At 35.9% G+C, this 26032-nt stretch overlaps 1 protein-coding gene across 28 annotated transcripts in view; it reads right to left on the bottom strand.

Annotated features, from left to right (window-relative positions):
• The window catches only part of Lar (tyrosine-protein phosphatase Lar), a 1659242-nt gene that overhangs the window by 1278872 nt on the left and 354338 nt on the right, over nt 1-26032 (bottom strand). For all 28 annotated transcript variants that reach the window (XM_067764572.1, XM_067764575.1, XM_067764574.1 and 25 more), the window contains one exon: nt 23159-25050. The gene's annotated coding sequence lies outside the window, so the exon portion shown is untranslated. The remainder of the gene's footprint in view (nt 1-23158; nt 25051-26032) is intronic.

Raw genomic sequence — 26032 nt, 5'->3', positions numbered from 1 at the left:
TTATTTGCAAAATAAATATTTTACAGAACATTGAGGATTTCACTGACAACACATTCAATTAAATTTAAAAAATTTCATCAAAACTATATATATATATTCGCGCTGCATGCTTTTCGTGGCTCATCTCATCAAACTGTGTGCTTTTTAATTGCTGTGAAGTAAACACAGTTGATATTGTACACGTCTTGTTTGAAGTTCACACAGTCATTTATTCTTCGCCATCTATAATACGAAATTGCCCGAAAGACTGTGTGAACTTCAAAAAAGACGTGCACAATATCGACTCTGCTCACTTCACAGCAATCAAAAAGCACACAGTTTGATGAGATGAGCCACGAAAAGGATGCAGCGCGAATATATGTATATAGGTTTGACGAAATTTTTTAAATTTAATTGAATGTAATGCAAGTGAAATCCCCAATGTTGTGTAAAATGTTTATTTTGCAAATAATTGTTTTAAGTTATTAATAAAAACAGATCTCCGTGAGGAAGGTACAAAATGTGCTGAAACGCGTAGGAGGATAAAGGAAAACTTAGTTTTTTTCGCTTAAAAACCATCGGCCAAATAGCTCTTATATAAAATAACCCAAAAATAATAAACATTGGCCCACCAAACAACTGAAATTTTTCTAAATTTGCAACAAAATATCTGCAGGAAGGATTGGCTTTGCGATAAGCAATATTGCTGTAAAAATAAATATATTTTACTAAATGATAAAGATTAAACTAATAATTTTTTATATTTTTCTTAATATTATACATAGAATAACATAGCTGGATGAAGAAAATTTCAAAAAAAAATATATGAATATATATCCGTTTTGAAGAAATTGCGCTCTGAGAGAAACCGAGAAACGGCTTTTAGAAGGATAACAGTTATTTTCTGACCGAAAATTTATCTCTCTTTTAGTAACAATTATTATGAGAGTTTTTTTAACAGTCGAGAATTATGCGGTATCATTGATTTAAACACGTACCCCAGCATTTTACACGCATAAATCTAAAGAATGCAACGCACTGTGCAAAAATGTTTAAAAGAACATGAGTGTAGCTTAGAATATCATCACTCAAATCAATCAACAGACAAGTATGAGGAACGTACATACATACATACAAACATGTCCAGTACTGCCTTTATGTGTGAGTATTTTTTAGAAGAATTGGAATATGATTGAATGCATGTTGTCGTTGTTGCTGTAGCGATAAAGACACTCCCCGAAGGCCTTGGGGAGTGTTACCGATGTTGATGGTCCTTTGCCGGATGCAGATCCGGTACGTTCCGATACCAAGCCCGACCATCTCGAGAACGATTTGTTATGAACATATGCGACCTTCTTGGCCATACCGTCCTCCCACCCCCCAGATCCATGAGGAGTTCAGGGTCGCCAGAGCCTCGGCTGTTAATGAAACAGGATTCGCCACGGATAGGTGAGGTTGACAATTGGGTTTGGAGAGGCTGTATATTGTGCTGGCATCCTGAACCTTGCGCTACACAACCCCTTGAATCTGGTATTTTAGTCGCCTCTTACGATAGGCATACGTACCGCGGGTATATTCTGGCCGCTGGGGGATGCTTGAATGCCTGTCTGTCGGCGCTTGTGTAGGTAAAGTGTGAAAAGTTTACATTAATGGGGTAAACGCTTAGTAGTACTTAGTTGGTAACGAAAATAAATTGCAAAAAAATATAAAAAAATGGGTCTCGTTCTTGTTGCCAAATCTATTATTATTGTTACTAGACTGTATTATTGTTCGCATTGTTGTTGTGTAATGGTTAATCGTTTCAATACTAATTACCACTCATTAAGTTGTCTTAGCCCCACATGCTAAGCAGCCCTTGACTTCCCCTTTGCTTTTTACAGCAAGCCTCCTCATCCTCTCTAACAACTATTTAGTTACGTATACGACCTGTAGTACAATCATTTCTTAAAAGCTACCCCAATTCAACAATTTCAACAAATACATAATCGCAAAAAGGAATAAGAAGAAGAAATGCCGCCGCTGGCTACCCTAATTTTTCATTTCTCATCAACTATGTAGGTATTACGTAAATAAATAGTATGTAGTATTTACAAAGCATTACTTAGTTTGTTTTTGTGTTGAAGCCTTCATTCAAATTCCTTCCAAAAAATTTGTTTATTTTATAACACTGCTCCTGAAAGTATGCAAACAAATTTGAAATTTTATTTCTAAAGTTCGCAAAGGTATTTTCAAATATTTCATTTAAATCTGACTAACAAATTTAGGTAACAATTTAACGAAAATACCCTTTCGCTTAGGAATAATGGGAGCTATGTGTTAATGTGATTACTTTTTAATTATTATTAGGGTTGTTTTTCATAGAATACAGGGTGGTGCTAAATTTTGCAATATTGACGGAAAGGCTTGAAATTTAAATATCTTGACTAATAATACCTTAGCTCCAAGATTCAACAGCAATTGTAAGGTAAGTAACTAGATGTTGCATACTTTTAGGAGAACTTGATAGTGCTTTCGAGATTTTTATCGTTATACTGCTATATTTGGCAGCGACCAGGTTAAGAGAGATAGTTGGAGAAAAACATGGACCTTTGGTGCTTCCAATTGTCGTCAACTATCGCGAAAATGGGTTAAGGGGTGTGACTTGCTGAGATATTCTGTATTGTCAAACTAGCGGGGGCTATTCTGTTTCAATGAAATGTGTAAGCACTTTGCGCCTAGAAGTATGCCGAACTGAAGTTTCAAATTTTACAGTTGTGTTAAGAGCGCCTCACTTGTTTAAGGTACATAGATAGGCTCGTTGTTTTGAACCGATTTCGAATTAGTCATTTTCATTATGGCTCGCGAATTTGCTGGAGGAAAAACAACCATACGACAAAGGCTTCCAAGCTTTTTGCGCACCGTTTTTGGCTTGCGTGACAGGCTCGTATTGTAATAATGCGATATCATCTACGGTAGATAGATAATTGAGGATTACACTGCGGTCCATTGTGCCCTCATCAAGATCCCTGAGTTTAGGCCATCCTCGATTGGGGAAGTACCGCTAATTCTGTCTAATAGCGCCAAGTGCCTCGTTAGTAAAGCTTAAAGTGGGGGACAGGGCGGATAAAGCATCGGCATCCTTCACTGCGCTGGTGTTACTCAAATGGTAGCGCTGGTTTATATAATAGGGTGGAGTATCGGTCTCGTCAAATGTACTACATGACAGACAGGAATTGGCCTTGGTTGAAATCAGCCGATACTTCGTACAACTTCTACTCTCGAACTGCGTATAACGAATCTATACGCGGTTTATATTGTTCAAGGCTTTGGAAATCTGCTTCTCATTTGAAATATGTAGCGGGATTCGCTCAAAGGCTCACCTGAGCCTTCTTCAAGGGATCATCTTAGCATAATGATTAGAGTGTTGACAGTAAACAACTCAGTGAGGGTCAATACGGCGTTGAAAATTCGAGCTGTATTGTCTCTATGGAGTATGATAAGTTGGGCACGTCCAGTCATTTCGTGCTATGCCAAGCCTGTTTTTGGCAAGACGTGCACCTCGAACTGGATGTAATCAAATCATCTTATCATCTTTAGCACAAGCAGGCCTATCCTCAATTCCATCGAAGCTTCTAAATTCGGATAGTTCCGTCGGTATTCTAAAATTGTACCGAAATTATTGTAGCTCGCGAGTTTGGATGGAACTTGTGATAGAAATATTAATGTTTCACGTTCTCAACCGTAGCCAGTTATAATTTAGTGATCTGTATGATTAAAACTTGTCGAAAAAAGAGCGTAATAAATATACGAAATTATGTGCTAGGTGTGCCTAAAAGTATGCAACATAAATCTAAGCTCTTGAAAGAGAACTTTATTGATAATTTAGAAACATCTGCAGAAAAATTTGATGGAAAATAAACCAAATAAATGAATGAAATTATATGCGCTAGGCGCGCCTAAAAGTACCCAATATAAATATAATTTCTTGCAAGAGAACTTTATTGCTAATTTAGAAACCTCTGCAGAAAAATTTGATGGAAAATGAACCAAATAAGTGCATGAAATTATATGTGCTAGGTACGCCTAAAATTATGCAAAATAAGTCTAACCTCTTGAAAGAGAAGTTTATTGCTAATTTAGAAACCTTTGCAGAAAAATTTGATGGAAAATGAACCAAATAAGTGCATGAAATTATATGTACTAGGCGCGCCTAAAAGTACGCAACATAAATATAATTCCTTGCAAGAGAACTATTTATACTTTAGAAACCTGTATAGTAAATAGGGGAACTCATTTAACCTTATAAATGCCTTATAAAGTGTATAAACGTTTAAATTTATCTAGTGCGTAAACAAGCTGTCAAATTTTGTATGAAAAATCATTTACACAATTTGTATAAATTTACGCGCACATTTCATGGCGTAAACGCGGTAAACTCAAAGGGAAGCAACCTTGCAGACATTACAGCAGGCATTTTCATCAGAAATCTCCAACATCAGCAAGTCATTTACAGGAATATCTTAAAAAAGCCGTTTTAGTTTTGAGTTTTCACTTAACCTTAGCATTTTTTAATTTGTATAACAATCAAAAAATTTTTTTCGGCAATAATACAGCTGATCGACAATTAAGTTTATCAAGAATATTATTAAGTGCGTTCATATAACAGCGTGTGTAAATGGATATAATTTTAGACCTTATAAGTTTATATGCTTTAATGAGTCCCCCTAATATTTGATGGAAAATTAACCTATTACACCGATGTAACAATATATGCTAGATGCGCCTAAAAGTATGCAACATAGATCTAATCTCTTGAAAGAGAACTTTATTTATACTTTAGAGACCTGTATATATATATATAAGTTAAACGTGCCTAAAATTATGCAACATCTAGTACTATAGTTCTAACCTATTAGAGATTTTTCTTCATCTCAAAATATTAATTTTTGTGCTTTTTCTTTTTCTTGGAGAACTGTTTTTTTAACAAAATAGATGTATTCTGGTTTTATGTTGTTTTTATATATTTTTGAAAATAGAAATAGGATCTGAAACCAAACTGAACTCTGTATTTAATTTGAACACAAGACGTCACTTTAACGAACTTATCAAATTTTATTTTGTACTGGCGTGTGTATGTGTACAAGAGTGTACTCGAAAGTTCAACAGGAAGTGCAAAAAAAGCACTGGCTTTACACAACCAACTTGCAAATCTATATTGGTGCCAACGTACATGGGATTGTATATGTTTATGTGTGTGCGTGTTTCTTAATATCCATGTGTATAAGGACTTTTTCACTAAACAAAACAAAGGTTAGCTTTTGTTGTTGATTTTGCTGTTGTTAGTGGTTTGTTGTTGTATATATAAGTGTAAGCTATATGTATTTGTTGTTTCTTCTTTATACAGCATTTAGCAAACAAAGTACAAAAGAAGCTGTCGAGTACTGGAAGAAGCGTTAACAACAATAAGAAACAGAAGTAAGGATTACAACAATAACAACAAAAAGCAGTAAGCAATAAGAATTATTGAACTCAGGCAAACAAGTGAAGTTCTAACACACACAATAATACATACAAATACATTCAAGCATATATGAACGTGCTTGTAAAATTCCGATATGAAGACAGTGTTTTGCACTCTTGATGTTTGGTGTATGAGTTTTGTCACCATACAATAACTATGCACGTATGCGTTGTAAAAGCGGAAGAGATGAAGAAAATGTTAAGAACAAAAAAAAAAAAACGTGATGAAAACAAGTCAAGTCAACGAGCTCATATCCAAAGTGAAGTGCCTTTGCCAGTCTCATGGCAGCGAAAATCTCGTTGCGTCGAAAAGTTTAAGAAGATTTCGACATTTTTACTTCAGTATGAGTCATATATACATAAGATTTATGTATAGGTATTTCTATTGATATAAGTAGTCGTGCATGTAGTAGCACAGCCAACTAAAATTGGGAGTTAGCCAATTCTAGAATAACAATAAAAACTAATACGCATGAATGTGATGGCTAATGGCAGCCATTGGTAACAATAAAGAGAATAACAATGAGATAATACAGACTAAATACTGACTTGTAGTTAGGTTAGGTTGCACTGGCCGGTCCATGAGGACCTCACATAGACTGAATAAGTCCGTAGTGTTACCAGAAGTTTGCTTTAACGACCAAAATGAAAAACCCTATCAAAAACCAGGACCTATGTTATAAAATAACTCCGTCCTCTTGGCAAATACTAGAAGCTTACTAGGATTTAACCCACTTGCTGCTTCTAGATGTGACAGTTGTAGGGCAAGGGCACAGAACGTGCTCGATCGTTTCCTTCTAATTTAAAGGCATGTGACGCCAGAAGTCAGTGTGCAGTCAGAATACCCGTCATGAGTCTACAGTCCTCTCTTTTCTGACTTATAGTAAAAGAAAAAAAAAAAAAAACCAAAAAAAAAAAGAAACCAACATGCATACGATAAATGTAGATGTGCATACCGTTGTTGACTTAAAAAGAAAAGTAAAAAAAAAACAATCTTCATTTCAACCAGCGTGGGAGTTAGCTTTAAGAGATGCGTTGTTTATCTCAAACTTTTATTTCTAAAAGATGTTTGGTACTTGCGACTACAGTACGACTTGTTCCTCAAAAACACAAGTTAGTAAAACAAGTATATTTGTTCTGTTAAATTATTCTTTTAAAAATAAGTTCGTTGTATAAAAAGGCATCTACGTTTTTGTGGAATGGGCTCCAAAAAAAATTCCAAGTGATTAGTAAAAACTAACGTGACTGGAAGCAGAATATTAATAGTAAGACGTGAATGGAATGGTATTTCTACATCAGACGTCCAGTTGCACATGGAATCCCTTCAAATCAACTAAGGTAGTTAGGCTGTATGCGTTGTAGTCTATGTTGTGTTGTTGCTGTTGCCTAGACGCAGCCACGTTGCCAAGTCTCATAATTGGATGCTATGAAATCCGGATAAGCCCGCGCAAAGGTGCCTACCAGGGAAACCATCAGGTGGTTTGGAGTACGTGTCATAACACATGGGAAGGGTTTTCTTTTTTTTTGTTTAACTAAGCATATTCACTGACTTGCCAGTATTTGCTAAGATTTATGGAGGCATTCTCAGTAGACTGCAGTATCTAACTCGAGTCCTTCGTCATTTTATCCTTGCGATATTACTCTTGAGGGCTATTTTGCTCCACTGGCTATGTATTGTCCCCAGACAGATCCATATAAGTCGAGGTTGATTGTGAACAGTAAAAAAAAAATGTCATACCAACATAGAGTAACAGGGACTTAGGTGCATGTTCATAAATTTCGAGCTGTGGTTGTTTTAGCTGTAAGAATACTCCTTGCAGTCATTCCTTTAAAGTAATTATTAATTTACGCTGACTTCGAGTCAAAAGTTAGATCCAGTTTTGCTATATCTGTGAACTCAATGCAGGCCTTCCTTCTATCGCTAAAAAAACGATTCGTTTTTATTCTGTTAGGGGCCTAAGAGTTTTTACTCATTCAGATAAGATCTCATTGCTATATTTTCTTCGATATACGCCATTGTCTTTCTCTGGTATATTTAAAAAATTTTTCGACACCAAAAAAGTGGATGTCATAACGGGAACCTTCACCTCTCTATTGAAACCAATTCGGTTGAAACATAAGTAGTTCGATTACTTGATAGCGAATTCCCTCGCTTCCTTTAGATAAATCATTCGTAATATGTAATTCTAATGCATGTAAAACATAAAAAGGATCTAATTCACGGCCAAAGAAATTACCTGAGCAAATCCAACAAATTTATCCTTTCAGTGCACACCATTCTATGTCACGTTCTTATTGAAAACGTGTAATTGTTAACCAAAGCAAAACGTTCTGCCTGATGTTTTTATTATTAATATTTCTTCTCCACTTTTAGCCTCATTTTGCATATCCATGTTAATGACAGTGACATCAAATACTTATTGTGAATATTTCAATGTTGCTGACAACTTTGACAGTGACAGCAATGCCACTCTTCGTGAATGTCACTGACTTTTTACTACAATAGAAGACACATTAAGTAAAACAAACACATACATACAAATGCGTAGTTGGTGGGTTAAAGAAATGTATAAGGGTAGATATCAATATGCGTACATATGTCGAGTATACATATATATTTTCTAGACTCTAAGGATTGTATTCACTAAATTTGAGTTAAGTTCTATTTATACACAACTTTTTGAACTGCATGCCTTCTAGAGCAACTCATATCGTGAATATTTACATACAAATATATTGTTTTGTTTTCACGAGTTCTATTTTTTAAACAACCCGTAGGTATATTTACACATATGTAGATAAATATACAGCAGCGATATCATATCGTTTTCGATAATTTAAAAAAAACGTCTATGAATTTTGCAACTGAAGCTATGCAAACCAAAATCAGTACACTCTTCGAAAATTTGGGAGGTTAGGTTAGGTTGAACTGGCCGGTTCATGAGGACCTCACATAGACTGATTGAGTCCGTAGTGTTACCAGAAGTTTGTTTTAACGACCAAACTGAAAAACCATATCAAAAGCCAGGACCTATGTTATAAAATAACTCCGTCCTCTTGGCAAATACTACAAGCTTCCTAGGACTTAGCAACTTGCTGCTTCTAGATCTGACAGCTGTATCACTCCTAATAGCTGGATTATTAGCCTGGCAAGTGCAGGGCATGAGCACAGAACGTGCTCGATCGTTTCCTCCCCCAACCCGTACTTCCTACATCTGCTATCACTGACCAAGCCTAATTTAAAGGCATGTGGCGCCAGAAGGCAGTGTCCAGTCAGAATACCCGTCATGAGTCTACAGTCCTCTCTTTTTAATGATAGAAGCAAATTTGTTAGTCTAAGCTTGTAAGACCTACACATAATTTTCGACACTTTACAGCCCCCCGCTTGAACCCACGCCTTTCTTGCTTGGTCGATCATCTGCACCTCCTCGCCTTCGCTTAATCTCGCCCAGTCTAATTGGGACGTCTAAGAAGCAAGCTTCCAGGGATGCGCCCTTTTCAACTAGTTCATCCGCTTTTTCATTCCCATCTATTCCCATATGCCCTGGGACCCATATAGATGTATGCTTCTCCCTGTGCCGATTTCTCCAGAGACTGCTTACACTCTAACACGCATTTAGATTCTGTGCTATGCGAGATTATTGCTTAATTGCTGCTTGACCGTCAATATAAAAGTTAACACGGTTGCAGCTTAAGCTATTCTCTTCCAGGGTTTCTACTGCTTTGGTTACGGCTACTATTTCCGCTTGGAAAACGCTACCGTAATCCGGCAGCCTGTAGTATCTGCTTATTTCCGGATTAGCACAGTATACTGCAGACTCTACTCCTTCCACTACTTTTGAACCATCTGTGTACACATGTATCGCCTCGTCCGCCATTTGCGCACCCTTGCGCAAACCGTCCACCTCTATTGTGGCCTTAAGATCTCCCTTGAAGCGCAGATAGGGAATCAAGTAGTCTGTTCGTCTTGTGATTGATGACACTATACTACTATGGCCATATGGTCGGCGGACAAGCTACCCCAAGCACCGAGCCTGTTTGCGGTCGTTAACGCTTTGTTCTTTGCTACCAGGTCTACAGGTGGGATGTCCAGCATATAGTGCAGCTGTCGGGATTGTTTTCAGGGCTCCCGTAATGCTAAGCATCGATAGTCTGCATACCCCGTCTAATTTTGTGAGGTATGTTGTTTTTTGTGTGGCTTTCCACCAAACAAGAACTCCATAGTATAGAATAGGGCTTACAATCGCTGTAAAAACCCAATGAAAAAAGAGGGCGATAAGCCCCCGTATACCCCATCATTCTTTTACATGCATAGAGTGCCGTTGAGGCCTTCTTGACCCTCTCCTCCACGTTGAGCTTCCATGACAGCTTACTGTCTAGGATGATTCCTAGATATTTTGTGCAAGGTTTCTCCTGTAGAGTCACCCCTCTTAACTTAGGCCTGATCCAATTTGGGACCATGTACCTTTTTGTAAACAAGACCATAACCGTCTTCTCCGTATTGACTTTCAACCCGACATTAGATGCCTAGGTATGAATATCCCGAAGCGCCCGATCCAGCAAAGAACTAATCGTTGGAAGGCACTTTCCACTTATGACAATTGCAACGTCATCTGTGTAAGCCGTAAGTTTTACGGGTCCCTCATCGAATCGCCTGAGCAGTTGGTTGATGACCAGCGTCCACAGCAGAGGTGATAGCACCCCTCCCTGCGGCGTGCCCCTGTCCACTGATTTCTTGGCCTCGTACAATCCCCATTGTGATGTAATCTTCCTGCAATTTAACATGCAGCCGATCCATCTGATTAAGGCGGGATGTACTTTAATGTAATTAAGACCATCCATAATCCCCCATTTAGAAACATTATTGAAAGCCCCAGCAATGTCCAAGAAGACTCCTAGAGCATACTCCTTATATTCCAGGGATTTCTCTATGCTTATTACCACCTTATGCAATGCGATGTCTACCGACTTGCCTTTGGTGTATGCATGCTGTGTAATGGAGAGCAGCTTTTCAGCCATTTGGGAAAATGTTACGAAAATTTCGAACTTTTTCTATTTTTGGTATTTTAGGAAAAAACTTTCATAATTACTTACTTAATTGGCGCTTAACCGTTAAAATGGTTATGACCGTCCAACAAGGCGCGCCAACCGCTCGTTCTCTCTGCCAACCGGCAAATAAATAATTCGAAACTTTCTTAAAATTTTTTTAAAATTTTCGCGAAATTATTCAGACTGATTTGCATAGCTTCAGTTACAAAACTCATAGAAGGTTTCTCTAGAAGAAAGAAAAAAGAAAAACTCGCCACAGCTTCTTTTCCGTTCGCTGCTGTATATAAACAAACATATTATACTTCTTCGCACATATATCTAAATTATGTCAAAGCTGTCTCGTAAAACAGTACATGTCCCAGAAATAATACATACAATTGGAGTAGGCAATAGGAGCTGTAGAACATTAACACAATGTAGTTTTGTACACGACAGAAGATACTAGGGTGGGCAAAAATATTGCATATGGAACTGTGAAAGTCACACTTTGCTTGACAGCAATGAAAGTTCAACTATATAATTGTCCATGCTAGAATTTCCATTATACTAGTCCTCTGAAGGGAGTTTTTAATAAGATTTCCTAATAATAGCCTTTTATTTTCTAGAAAAAATGTTACCCTCATTTCGCACTCTTAAATTCTAACTCTTATACGCGGTCACTTGGCGCTCTGCAAATCGGCTGATTTTGTACGTAATACTACGCATTTTATTATTAAGTGAGAGTAATTTTGTGAAAGGAACACACACTTACAAAAGACCTGAGAAGAACCAACAGGGCGACGTTATTTTCAGAAAAGGAGAAACCATAAGTATCCATTCCTATCGACCAAAACTTTCTTAGGGGTATGGACGAGCTATATAAACTCCACCGTGTGTTAGTCTCCCAGGCACTAGTTCTTGGATGTACGGGATTTATTTCCTGGTAAAGGATTGTGGTGCAAATCTCACTGAAATCTCGGAGAAGTGTTTTGTGTCTAATACAACAACTACAATAATTAAGAATGCTTTTGACTTAATTTTTTCGTTTTATTTTCATTAATTTTTATTTGATTTTTGTTTAATTTTCATTCCATTTCAATTTCATTTGCATCTAATTTTTGTTCCATTTAAATTAATTTCGTTTTCATTTCGTTATGATTTTGATTTGATTCCATTTTAATTTTATTTTCACTTCATTTTCGTTTCATTTCATTTCATTACATTTTCATTTCGTTTTCATTTCATTTACCTTTTATTTAATTTTCATTTCATTTGCGTTATCTTCTATTTCACTTTCATTTCGTTTTCATTTAAATTTTATTTAATTTCATTTTCATTTTATTTTCACATAATTTTCATTTGAGTTTCATTTTATTTCATTTTCATTTTATTTTCACTTCATTTTCATTTCATTACCTATTTATTTCATTTTCATTTAATTTTTATTCCATTTGTATTTTATTTCATTTTCATTTAATTTTCATTTCACTTTTATTCCTTTTTCATATCCATTTCATTTCTTTTTATTTCATTTCACTTTCATCTCATTTTCATATCCTTTTAATGTCATTTTCATTTTATTTTCGTCCATATTCATTTCCATTTCATTTCATTTCCATTTCGTGTGCATTTCATTTCATTTAATTTTCATTTATTCGAATCACCCTAATGCATCTTTTATGTTCATATGTTTAGTGTATAAGAGTATCTTTTCCTTAAGTATGTATCAAGCTCCAACATTGATAAGTAATTTTATTTCACACTTTCTCAGAAAAAAAAAATAGAATAAGATGAGCAGCATACTCTAAGGATATATATGAAGTAATAAGAATGGCGATGTAATTCGCTCTTACAACAGTAAGGACAAATCACAGACTACATTAGCTTTATAGTAGCAAGTTTGCATAAATAAATAAAAGAAGGGATAGCTAAAGGAGAGGATGGGGATGTCAGCTAGACAATGTGTAATGCGTGTAAGGGTAGACGATAGAGGTTAACCAAGAAATATTGCAGCAGTTCGGAGAGCTTGTAATTGTTTGACTTTCTTGTTAGATACAAGTGTTATGCGCACTAAAACCGTCCTAAGCTGATTTTTACATGAGACGTGGCTCATAATGGGCAAACATGAAAAGAAATGGGACCAAAATTATAAGAGGTATCCCTAGCTGGAGGAAACAGGAGAAAGGTATTTCCTCAATGTATTTGAAACTTCTTTCAGCCTTTCCGACAACTATAGCATGTTTCAAGTGGAAAGGGCAATCTAAAACGACGTAAACCAATTGGCGTGATATAACATCCAAGTGATTTATGTCGAGCTTCTCTTACAATTGGCGTCGTGCTCCTTTTTTATTCTTCCTAAAAATTAGCGGACGGGACCTACATGCTTTATGTTGAATCCGAATTGTATCTGGAAGACAGATACACTTTTGCTCAGTAGCTTTTCATCGCAGAAATACATTGGGAATATTTGCCAAATCACTCCTGAGACGGCCCTCACTTTTCGAAAAACTGTTTGTAAATTATTTTAATGCTGCTTTGCTCGGGTCCTAAACTCAGAATCTTCAGTGTGGCAGGATCACACGGTATATTGTGACTGTGAAGAGTATCCACTATCTTTTTGTTATTACACTCTGCAACGTTTAAGGCGTTAAAAAAACCTGTTTTAGAGATAGGATAGGTTAGGTTGAACTGGTCAGTTTGTGACGACCTCGAATAAGACGAATGTGTCAAAAATGTTATCAGTAATTTGCTCAACGTTGAAACCAGGAAACCATATCAAAAGCAAGGACCTATGCTACAAAGTAACACCGATAACTTAGTATGTACTACAAAGCTTTTATTTGTCCATTTTCAGTTTCTAGATATGCAAACGGAGGTCATGAGTCCAGAACGTGCTCGACAATTTCCTATTCCAAACCGTACTTGCTACATCTGCTTTTACTGATGAATCCACATTTAAATGCATGCCACGCCAGAAAGCAGTGTCCACTCAGAATACTCATTACGTGCCTATAGTTCGCTATTTTTAGTGATAAGACAACTACTTTGTTAGTCTGAGGTATTAAAACTTGCACGTGTTCTTCAGCCATTTTCTATCCTGCTGGGTCGATTATGTGCTATTCTTGACTTCTTTTTATCCGCCCAATCTGATTGGGGCGTCTACGGTACAAGCTGAGAGGGACGCGCCTCTTGGAGGTGCCGCATGCGGAGTGGGAAAATTACTTATAAAACTTGTTTGAGAAAAAACAGAAGTATATAGGGGATATTCCATTCCATTGCGATCAATTTTGAACCCGACCCCTTTAGAATTGTCTGAAAGGTTTTCTTCTTTTTCTAGCTTACGAAAGACGTTTTTCAGAATTTTTTCAAATTTTTTCATCCAACTCAAAAAAAGTTATGAATTAAAAAAAAAACGGTGTTTTTTTTTCCAAAATGCTATAACTTTTTCAAAAATTGACCGTTTGGGATCTTTTTTTTTAAAAATTGGTTTTTAAATGTACTTTTCGGGAAAATACAAAAAAACTTTTAAAGTTTTTAATGTGTGATCGATTTTTGCTGACCAATTTGATTTTATTAAATTCAAAATTATTATAGGCTTGTATGGTCAGATATTTGAACAGTGCAAGATTACAGAATAGAAAATACAGCGAATTTCAGATTTTTTTAAACTATGTAAAGCCTACATAACTTACCATCACACTCGCACTTGCATTTTGGTTAAGTGTTTCAAAAAGACTAGGAGATAAGGGAAATTTGTACGTTTTCTATATTAACGTGCCATTCAAGGGGGAAACACCGCCTATTTTTCAACATCTATATACATATATATTATTCTTATGGCAATAATCTCACACAGCACTTCATCAACAACTGAGATGCAATGCAAACAAGCATTGGGAAGGCCACTTTCAGGCCGGACCATACATTAATGCTGGGTTACCGACCATAAGGGAATAGAAGGTAACGAAAAGACCTCTGTGCTGGAGGAGGGTGCTGCACTTGATATATCGAAAGAAACCAAAGGGGGACCGGAGTTGAATATTATCCATCAAGCAGGAAAGTCATGGAAAGAAGCGCGGGGCTGCTAAATTTTCTAAGATCATGTGCAAATTCTACATTTGGTTTAAAAAGATGCTCATATCTCTAAAGATACATACGTATAAATTAGGCCTCGTCAGTAGCAGCAGTTTTCGGAATTGCGGCCAGCAGGAAGAAACGGTTAAGCACGTGCTGTGTTCGTGTCGTAGGCTCGCGCGTTCCAGGCTTCAAGTACTAGGAGCGACAGAGTTGCCAGATCTTGAGGCAGCAATTAAGCTAGGCCCTAGAAAACTTCTAGTATTCGCCAAGTGGACGGAGTTATCTTATAGCACAAGTCCTGCTACCTAATTGGGATTTTTCCGTTTCCGTCGTCAAATAAATTATGGTAACACTATCAATACATTCAGTCCATGAGAAGTTGTTATTTACCGGCCAGTAAAACCTAATTTAACCTAAGACTCACATAATTTTTTTTTTCTGTGTATATAGAATCTCCAAATGCAAAATAGCGCCCCGTGATGAGCTTTCGAGGCAGCTTAAGTATTAAATATTTTAATAATTCTCCTCTTCGAGAAAAAATCATTAAATGTAAATGAAATAGGCACATTGTTTTATTAAAACAATTACGTGCAAACATATCAGGAGAAACTTAAAAGACGGGTACCTATGCGTAGACGTAACATTTTGTTAATACTCGGTATAAAAGAGAGTTACATACCAACAAACATACCAGTGAAGTTAATATAAGTGTTTTAAAAAGTATTTTCTATAAAAATTTCCTTAAAAGTTAACAAAAGTTTTTCATTGACGACCTCATTCTAATATTTTGAGATTTAATTTGAAAACTTTTCGCTGCCAGCCTTTTTTAAATTGACGTCATTCACCATTTAACGTGCACACTTTAAAAGGCACCCTGAACACTTTATTAATATTTCTATTCATCTCTTTAAAATAATTTTTTTTTGTGGCTTCTTTCATTTTAACCGTTAAATTCTAAGTACGCACAATAACATTATGACCCACACCAAATGTAATTGAGTTTTATGTTCATTACTTGACATGCTGTTGCTGTTGGCTATTGATAAAGCACGCTAATGGAACAATAGAAAATAGAAGAGAAAAGCCAGAACTCATAGCAATACTAAAACTCAATGCAGACACAATGTAATGACTTTGGTAATTACAGTAAAGACAAAAGCAAAACAACAGACAAAAAAGTACGCAAGAGAGATATGTCAACCAAATGAAAGGAGAAACAAGAAAGCAATAGGAAGGAAAGTAATAAAGACAACAGCAACAACCACGAACACATATACAAACATATAAACTATTATTGCCTGGTAGATATTAGACATTGACCAACGGTAGGGATTAGATGGATTGCGGGTTTGGACGAACGAACGTTTGATAGAAACATGAAAGAAGAGTAAAATGAAAATTTGGTAATAGCAAGGACAATGACATAGTTAAAATGCACACATACAACAACACACCAAAAAATGTAGAATACAAAGGAAATTATACAATATACAATGCTGATGCGATTGACAATCAAGTCATCACCACAAGCATGTCACTTTATTTTACATTTTGATCATGTTGCCAAGGAAAAGGGAAACCAAGGATGTAAGAGAATGAAATGAAAAAGAAGATTGCATTGTGTAGGACACTAAGTGCATTGCCGGCATCTTTTTCTATCATATGACTATGACAATCTAACGCATTGACAAGCGGAAACTGCTTGAAATGATGCAGTGGCTAAATGGCTTGTTTAAAATTGTGTGCGTCGGATGACAGGTGTCAAATAAAAGTGGTACCGTTAATGACTTGTGGCGTTTGTGAGTTAATTATTACCTCCTCATAGCTATTTTATTTGACAGTAGCGCTGTGGTGGGGTAAGGGTTATATCACAATTTCGAGAGTTCGGCAATATCTTCGCTAATTTTGTCAATGAAGTGCTTTTCGGTGAAATAATCTATTCTGTCAGATGTGCTTCAAAGAAGTTAAAAAATAAATAAATGTAACGCGCGATAACCTCCGAAGAGATATTAGGCCGAGCTTCTCTTCTAATTTGCGTCGTGCTCAATTTTAATTTTTCCTACAAATTGGGTGGACGGGACCTACTCGATTCCGAACGGCATCTGCAAGGCAGATGAGTTTTCATTCAGAGCTTTTCATTGCAGAAAAACACTCGGATTGCTTGCCAAACACTGCCGGGGAGCGACCACGTTAGAAAAAGCTTTCTTCTAATTGAAAAACCTAGTTTCTAAAATTTTGATGTTGCTTTGCCCGGGGCGTGAACCCAGGATCTTCGGTGTGGTAGGCGGAGAACGCTACCATCACACCACGACGGCCGCCAAGAAGTTACACTATTATATCTTAAAGAGACTTATTTCAAAATTTCCCCCGAAAAATTTATGAAATTTGAACTTAGCCTCTATCTCGGGGCAGATGTTGGTGTTGCTGTTAGGCTAAAGAATGCTGCCAAAGGATTTTCCCAGTGTTTCGGAAGTAGCAAATATTAATCCGGAAATTGCTGGTGCCTAGACTCGAATATTCCGGGTATAGGGATCGAACTGCCGGTCTCTCTGAAAAATATATTAGCTGCTCCCGCCTAAATAATATAATACTTATAGATTGCTTAGCAAATATCCAACTGTCGTAATGAGATATAGAATCTAAACTGTCTGCACGCAAAGATAGCGAATTCTGGACGACAGTCTTGGATTCTTAGGAAAGTTCAGCGCTTGTCGTAATGGAAGTGAAGTTTCAATGCACACACAGCAATGTGTTCAAATTAATGCATAGAATATATCGGAAAGTTATAAAGAACATTTAAAATCCGATGGGTTTTCTGTCCTTATAAATGCTTCTCTTTGAGCTTAAATTTGAGAAATATCTTCTATATCTAGCGATTGAATATCTATCGAAAAATATACTTGACTAAATGTATATCGTGGATCACAGTATGATTAGCCAAATTATTGGTGGCCACGACGTTCAAAATCTCAGGGAATTTTGGAGGTGCCTATTGTGAACAACACGCTTTGTGAAACAGGTAATCCATTTATTGGCCCTAACTCAAGAGGTCTGTGTTACGGATCGATCAAAATTTGTTGACGAAAATATGGCAGCTGATATCTAAGTACCGAACTTCAAGAAATCAATACCAGTGGGATTTTTCAGGCAGAATTCCATGCAATAGAAAGTTACGGGAGAGAATGTATACGAAGCTGGTTAACTCGAGGAGTATCCTTATTATGTCAGACAGCCAGGCAGCCTTAACTGGCCTTACAGTCTCATACAATTACTTAGAAGCTAGTGTATTAATGCATTGGAGTTCTAAATGATCTGGAAGCCAAAAAAAAGTGTCCTATGTAAAAGGGACATAAAGGTGATGAACAGGCACACTACTTAGCAAAGCCGGCTGCTTTATCAGCAGTCCTTGGTCCAGAGTTCTTCTGTCACAAAGGCATGTACTGGGGAAACCATAGGTAACTGTTACAACAGATCAGTTAAAACAACTCTGGATTCAATGCCCATGACAAAGACAGGCCCCAAATCGTTTATACTCCCAACAACGAGAGTATCATCCCCTAGCGGGGGGGGGGGGGGGTTGATTCAAGGGGTAGTGTAGCGCAACGCTTTCAATGGGTTCCCAACGCAAAATATAGCTCCTCATACCCAATTGTCAACTTCACCTACCCGTGGCGAATCCTGTTACTTTAACAGCCGAGGCTCTGGAGACCTCAGGTTCCTCATGGATGTAGGGGGCGGGTGGGCGGTATGGCATTGAAGGCTTCATGTGGTCATACTAAATCGTTCACGAGATGATCGGGCTGGTGCCTTAATGGTTCTTGTCACCGGAACGTACCGGATCTGCATGCGTCAATGGACCATGAACATCGATAACATTCCTCATGGTATTCGGGAATTGTCTTTATCGCTACAACAACAACAACAAAGTATCATCCAACCCCATTAATTTAAGCAGAGAGAAGGTCCTGTATGGGACACTGTAGTCTTCGATACCGTTTTAGTAAATAAAATCCAACTAGCACAAATATATCAAATATATTGCTTTTTTGGGCTGGAAGAAGAAACGAATATTGACATTATCTGCGCTTTCGTCGCTCTGGCAAGGCAGACACTCTTCCATCTAGGTGACGTGACTACCTATGCCTTCGTGATATGGTATAAAAAACTCAATAGATCTAAATAAAGTTCGCACCGCAACGCAGTCTGATAATACTAATAATAATACTTGAACCTGGATATGTTCTTAGGGCTTAATACCTTTTAAGACATATTTCATTTGATTGTTAAAAAAACTGGAGGGAGTTTAAAACAGGGTAATTTAATATATTTAATTACAACGACACCATAAAATTTGCTGGGAGCAGCTTTCTAACGCCGAAGTATTGTGTGCCAAAAACCAGATTTTAAAAATGAAACGAAGTTTCTAGCTCTTATGTACTAGCAGCAAGCATATATATTTACACATCTATATCCATATACATAGCAGTACATATCTTTATTATTTATGTGCAACCTTGCATATACATAGAAAGTTCGTTTTAAATTTGTAATGTCTGCACTCTAACTTGGCTAATGTCATCAACCACGATGAAAACCCAGTGTTGCTAAACGACAAAACGCAACACATCACAACACACACTTTCATGCTTGCACTCGACACAGCTGACAAAGCCACAACGTACAACGTCAGACTGACCGACTACAATGCATATTTAAGTAAATATTTTTGTTACTAAACCATTTTAATGGTGTAAATTAAATTTGAAAAGTTACGACACGAACGTAGTGTAAAGTTTTAAAGACCAAATTAAGGAGCCCACAAAAAAACAAAAAAAAAAAAACAGGGGACGACAAATACAGAAAAAGTAACTGATGCTGTGGGGATAAGAAGTTAATGAGGTTGAAAGCGACTTACGACTGCTGCGCACTATGTGCTAATTAATTTTTGTGCTGTTCGTGGGAAAGCAGAGATGTGGTGAGATCTGTTTTGTACAATATTATATTCCCTTTGATGTCGTATAAGTTGGCGGAAGAGATGTTTAATGTGGGCTGGGTTGTCGCTTAGGTCGAAACTTTTTTTTCATAGATACCGTGTGTGGAAGAAGAAAACTGCAGCGGCAGTAATAGCATAACATGAGAAGCTGTGCGGCTAGCCATCGCCGATATCTAGGGAAAGCATTCTCACTGTTACCTCACTAACACCACCGAAAGATTGCAGAAGTTTGATTTTCTCTGCGAAATTGAATTGAATGAATTTGCGTATACCCATCCAGAAATGCAACTTCATAAAAGATGTGCATTGGAAGTGAGGAACGACGCAGATAGCCCAAAATTTGCTAGCAGAACAGCTTGTATTAGAATCAGCTTCTAAATGAGCCATGAAATTTTTGACAAGGCAATGCATAAGCAAATAGCTATGCGTTTAGGTTTTTCCGATAGGTGGCGGTAGGAGTGAAATGGATGAGGAAAATAGATGCGAGTGCAATGAGAAAAATTATTTATTTAAGTCTAGGTTAGATTAGGTTGAACTGGCTGTGGTCAATCAAGTACTCACATAGACTGAATGTGTCTATAGCGTTACAAGAGTTTGTTTGACAACCAAACCGAAGAGCCTCAAACAGCTGCCAGGACTTATGATATAAAATAACTCCGTCATCTTGGCAAATGCTAGACATTTTGTAGGACATAGCTTAACTACTGCCTCGAGATCTGGCTACGCTGCTGCCCCTAATAACTGGAGCCTTGACCTAGCGCAGAAGAAAAGAAAATTTTCAGGAAGCATAAAATCAGCGAGTTTTGCCAGTAATACAAAAACAGTGTTAAATGAAATACTACGCCTGATAATTTTAGCACGGAATCTGTGTAGTTATATTTCAATTCGTCATAATATTAGGCGAATTAAACGGAATTCATATTGGTTTTTAGTAAAACTGTAATCAGCTAAGCTGTCTTTATTAAGGGGAATACATGGCGTATGAGTAACATTTTTTTATCTTCAGGTGGCCCGATGCGAAATTTGTTTTAACGTCAATCTTACACGACTCAAATACAGGTAACGTACTGATTTGGTTTATTGTTGTAACCGTCCGGAGGTTGATGATGGTGTTATGGATGTGGGAAGTCCTTTAGCAAATAAGAATCCGGTACGCTGAGACAGTAACACTCTCTGATATCAGCACGACTATGACGGGACCCAATTTTTACTACTTTCGAATCTTTGAATTTTACTGGTCTCTTACGACAGGCATCCCTTACCGGAGGTATACTTTAACCAGCTGGGACTTCGACCATTCTTGAACTACGCGGCGCCTGTGTATTGTAGGCTTTCTAAAGTTCATCGGGTGACCTCTGATGCGATAAGAAGACCTAGCAGATGCTGTACTAAGTTAAGCAAGTCATAAAGGAAACTGGTATTGTATTAGCCTGTTACTAACACGAATATGATGGGACCGAATTTTTACTACTTTCGAATCTTTGAATTTTACTAGTCTCTTACGACAGGCATCCCTTACCGCAGCTTTACTCTAACTAGCTGGGACTTCGACGGTTCTTGAACTACGTGGCGCCTGTGTGTTGTAGGCTTTCTAAAGTTCATCGGGCGACCTCTGATGCGATAAGAAGACCTACCAGATGCTTTACTAAGTTAAGCAAGTAATTCAGGAAACTGGTATTGTATTAGCCTGTTACCAGCTCGACTATGAATCTTTGAATTTTACTCGTATCTTACTACAGGCATCCCTTACCGCAAGTATACTTTAACTAGCTGGGACTTCGGCCGTTCTTGAACTACGCGGCGCTTGTGTATTGTAGGCTTTCTAAAGTTTATTGAGAGACCTCTGATGCGATAAGAGGACCTACCAGATCCTGTACTAGTTAAACAAGTCATACAGGAAACTGTCATTGTATTAGCCTAAAATGTATGATTTTAGGTTTTTAGAAAGTAGAAATTGATGGAATATCTGCAGATATTTGCAGGGGAAATTAGGCTTACAGCAAATAACTGCTCGGAGATCTTGTTGCATGTTTGTGATAAATGTGTGGAACTAGCAGTTTATGGCGCTAGATGGAATATAGCATGTATAGTTCTGATTCTGATAGGCGAAGAAGACTCCAAGAGTCCACTATCTATCCCCCATTTTACATGGAAGCTACTGCGGCAAATATAAAAGGTGGTGGAAGGCAGACTCAGCGACAGAATGGCTTGCTTAGCAAAAGAGAGCAATCCACAATAGAAATCATAGCAGAAGATATAGCAGCAGTTAAGTAAGCCGACTCGTCCTTATCAATAATGCTCCTTCAAAGAACCTAGGAATCTGCTATGAATATACCTTGAAAAGCAGTCAAGGCTTCGGCGAAACATTCATTTTCACTTTCACATGTTAGAAAAAATTGTTTTCACAGACTAAGCGACAGCTTTCATAACAACAAAAAAATGATGAGCTAGCGTAAATTCTTTGATGACTGGCTGCAAAAACGCGAACGTCATCCTTACCAATAGTCCAACCCCCCTATAAGGACCAACGAGTAGAAAAATACAGCTAAACGAAATACCTAGGTAAAGCTAGACAGCCAACTCGGAGTTTGAATGAGAGCTGGCCGCACTGTTGCGAATCTGAACCGAACTCTGCAGGAAGCTGAATGTGGAAAATATTTTTGTTGGATTTGGTTTTTCTGTAAATACTTTAACACCTTATTTAAATGCTAACATTTCATTCAACTGCGACGGAGTGTAGAAGATAAAATTAGCGACCTATTCCCGGTCAGTTTAATCAATAACATGACTTGCGAAAGTGACAGATGGGATATGGTCAGCAGATGCAAGAGGCACGGGGTTAATACGCGCAATTCATAGCTTCCGCAAAGCAATTGTCAACCTCGCCTACACGAATCCAATCTTGTTAAAAGTAGTATGCATGCTTCATACACATATTTAGCCGGCGAGGCCCTGGCAGCCCGGGGTTCCGCGCAGAACTAGGAGCTGGGGGCGGGATGGCCTAGAAGGTTCATAACTCTTTCTCGTGGAGGTGGGGCCAGTAGCTTAATGGTGCTTGGCACTTGTTACCAGAACGTAGAGCATCTGTATCCATCAAAGAACCAACAACATCGATAGCACTCTCCAAAACCTTCGGGTAGTGACCTTATCGTTAGAACAACAACAACACGGCTGCGTAGCTATTAGCATGAGCTTATGTAGGCGCATCTGTGATTTACGCTTTAACAGAGGAAGGAAATTCTTCACGCAGAAATTATCGCAGATATTAATAAATTATCAGTCAATGTATACAAATTTTCATGCTTCTAGGAACCCCAAACAATTAAAAAAAATGTATGGAGCAGGATAAAGATACGTAAGTGGAGAAGCAAGGAGATATGAAAATAAAAAAGGTGAAGAGGAGGAGAACGGAATCTAGAAGCAGAAGGGAAACAGAAAGAGAAGGAAGTGAAAGGGAATTGGGAAGGAAAAGGATAAGGATGAGGAGAATAACAGTTAGAATAAGAAGAGGAAGGAGGGGAAGAATTGAGATAGAGTGATATATGCAAAAAGATTTATAAATTCATATTTTTTTGCACTTACCAAGTTGAATTTAAAGTACTAGTTCCCCTTGTACGCCTTCTCTCTTTCTGTTCAGCTTATTTGTTGGGTTTTTTTTTGTAATATTTTTTTAACAGCCACAATCTTTTTCAAAATTGGCTTAAGATATGCTTGTGTTAAGCGTTGAAATATTTTTATATTAAACCTTTTTTTTAATTAACTTTATATTTGCATCTAACAATTTGATTGTGCTTTTCTAATAAATATTTGAATTTATGTATTATTATATATAATATTATGTATATTATATATTTTTTTTTAATTTAGACTTTAATGCTATTCAATAGGTTTGATTTCTTTGATGTGTATTTTGGAGCCTGTTGATATTTGATAAGCTGCTTCGAAGACTTTTTGTTGTGAATTTTGTTGTAATTTTTTTTGTTTGTTTTTTGTTTTATTTGTTGTTACTGCTTTTGTAATTTTTTCAACTGTGTGTAGTTTGCGGTTAATTTTCTTAATTGAAGCATTTCTTAAGCTTTTTTAATGATGCAATATTTTTTCTAGTTTTTTTTTTTATGTGAATAATTTAATTCATCTTTCAGACCCTTTGTTTGGGATTGCTTTAGGTTTTTAGTTTATGATAAACTATTTATATAATTAAATTTGAGATTTAATAAATTGTTTTTTTAATTCACAAATAGCACAAAAGCTTTCATGGCTTCACTTTTTCGATTGATATATTTTGTTGCAGGTTTCGAGCATATTTTGATTTAATTTTAATTTTTTGGTTATTTTCAGATTATTTTGATCATGGTTAAATTGAAGCTAATATCGTTTTAATAACTTGTAATTAAATTTTTTAAATATTTTTAAATAGTATCGATATTCCAAATTTATTTTGAATTCATTTTCAGAAGCACTTGAGCGTCAGAAGCTCTCAAGCTTTTAAGTAGCCTGAAGCCTTTGTTTTATTTTAAATAATTTTTTTAAGCTCAAGTTTTTTTCTGAAGTTTTTCATTTATTTTCTTTATAGTTTGCATTTATTTCGTTTGTTCACTGAACTTTTCACTTATGTATCTTTAAAATTACTTTTTTATAAATATTTTATTGTTGCTTGAGCTTTAAAGATTTTGATTATATGTCTTTTTAGTAATTTTTTTTTGCAACTGCGTTTATATTCTTCCACAATATTTATTTGTTTTAATATTTTTTTTAGCTATTTCTCTCTTTTTCAATAACAATCTGCGACTAAAGCTTTTTGCTTGTACACTTTCTCTTAATATATTAAGCTTCAATCTGCCTACATTCTCGTTTATCACTTTAAGCTCAATACATTTAATAAGACTCTGGTGGTTTTTTTCACTTAAATAACTTCTTTATTGTAATTTAGTTTATTCATGCAATTATTTTGATTATATTGAAATAAATTTGTTGCCAAATTTTAACTCTGAAATGATTTCTTAGAAGCCGTTTTTGACTTAATACTTCTTATTTATATTTTATTCTTAGAGCTTTCACCGAGCTTTCATTTTTTTTGATTTCGTAATGCTTTTTGATTTTAATTTCTAAAAATTTCACTTAGCTTTCATCCGTACGTTTTAAATTATTATTGTTTTAACTTTCACTGAGCTTTCATCCAGCTTTTACAGTAATCAACTTTTCTTAAATTTTACTTACTTTTGAAAGTTTTAGCTCAATTTTGGCTTAACGTTTATTCACAAAAACTATGATGAGCTTTAAATAAATTTTTAGATTGTTTCGTTTTAATAATATTTCTGCTCCTTTACACATACATATACAATTTTTTGAAGCATGCTCACACTTGTTATTTATTTCTTTCAATTTGTTTGTGAAAGCTTCTCTTCTAATTTGCTTTCAAATCGCGCTCAAGTTTTCACTCAACTTATGTTTCATAATTTGCTTGTGAGATATATCTGTAAAATAATAATTAAAAATCAAGATTATTTTATTTTATTTTTGAAATTAAGTCTGTAATTAAATAAAATTATTAAATTTGCTTACGTAATTTAATTAATTAATTATATAAATTTTAAGTACACACATCACTTGTAATTATTTAAGATTATTTGATTACATAATAAATACAATTAATTGACTATTTTTGACTAATTTAAATTGAAAATTAATTTAATTACTATTTACAAAATATTGTTTTAGTGATAGCCGACTGCAAGAAAGTAAATAAGAAATGGTGATGGGAAAATATGACTTAAGCCCAACATTTAATATCCACATACATTTTCTGAACTTAATTGAAATATAGAAATTATCAGTTTCAAGCGATTGAATGATCATTTATTTTAAGTTAAGCAAAGATTTTATCACTAAATAAATCTTCTGAGCATTATTTAAATAAGTGAATAATTAATTAATTAATGTGCTTAGTTTTATTCAAATGTGAGAGTAATCAAGTAAACATGACCAGTTAGTTAAATCGAATTTTCACTAATCAGATCATGATAGTCTTTAAAATTTTATTCAAATAAGTGATGAATAAATTGAAGTTGATTATTTAATACGTTTTTAATAAAAAAAAATGTATTTCCACATTAATATTCTGAGTTTGGTTCGAATGTCAGAAAGTAAAGATGATTTATAAAAAAAAAAAAATAAATAAACAATTTCCCACTGGTCTTATTTCCAAATTAATAATACATTTGAACGAACTGTTTAATTGCGTAACTGAAGTTGCGATTAATAACAATCTAGAAATCTAAGGTAATCGCGCAGCACTAATCCAAATTAAAACCTGCTAGGTTATTTATGATTGAAGATTAATAAAATTATCAAAAACTTTATTTCCACATTAATATTATTAGATTGCTAACACAGATTTTAACAGCCAGTTAATCTTCTGAGCATTGTTCAAATAAGTAATTAATAAAGTAATCAATT

Source organism: Eurosta solidaginis, chromosome 2 (assembly GCF_040869045.1).
Source record: "Eurosta solidaginis isolate ZX-2024a chromosome 2, ASM4086904v1, whole genome shotgun sequence".
Lineage (NCBI taxonomy): Eukaryota > Metazoa > Arthropoda > Insecta > Diptera > Tephritidae > Eurosta > Eurosta solidaginis.
This window is presented reverse-complemented; position numbering and strand designations above follow the sequence as displayed.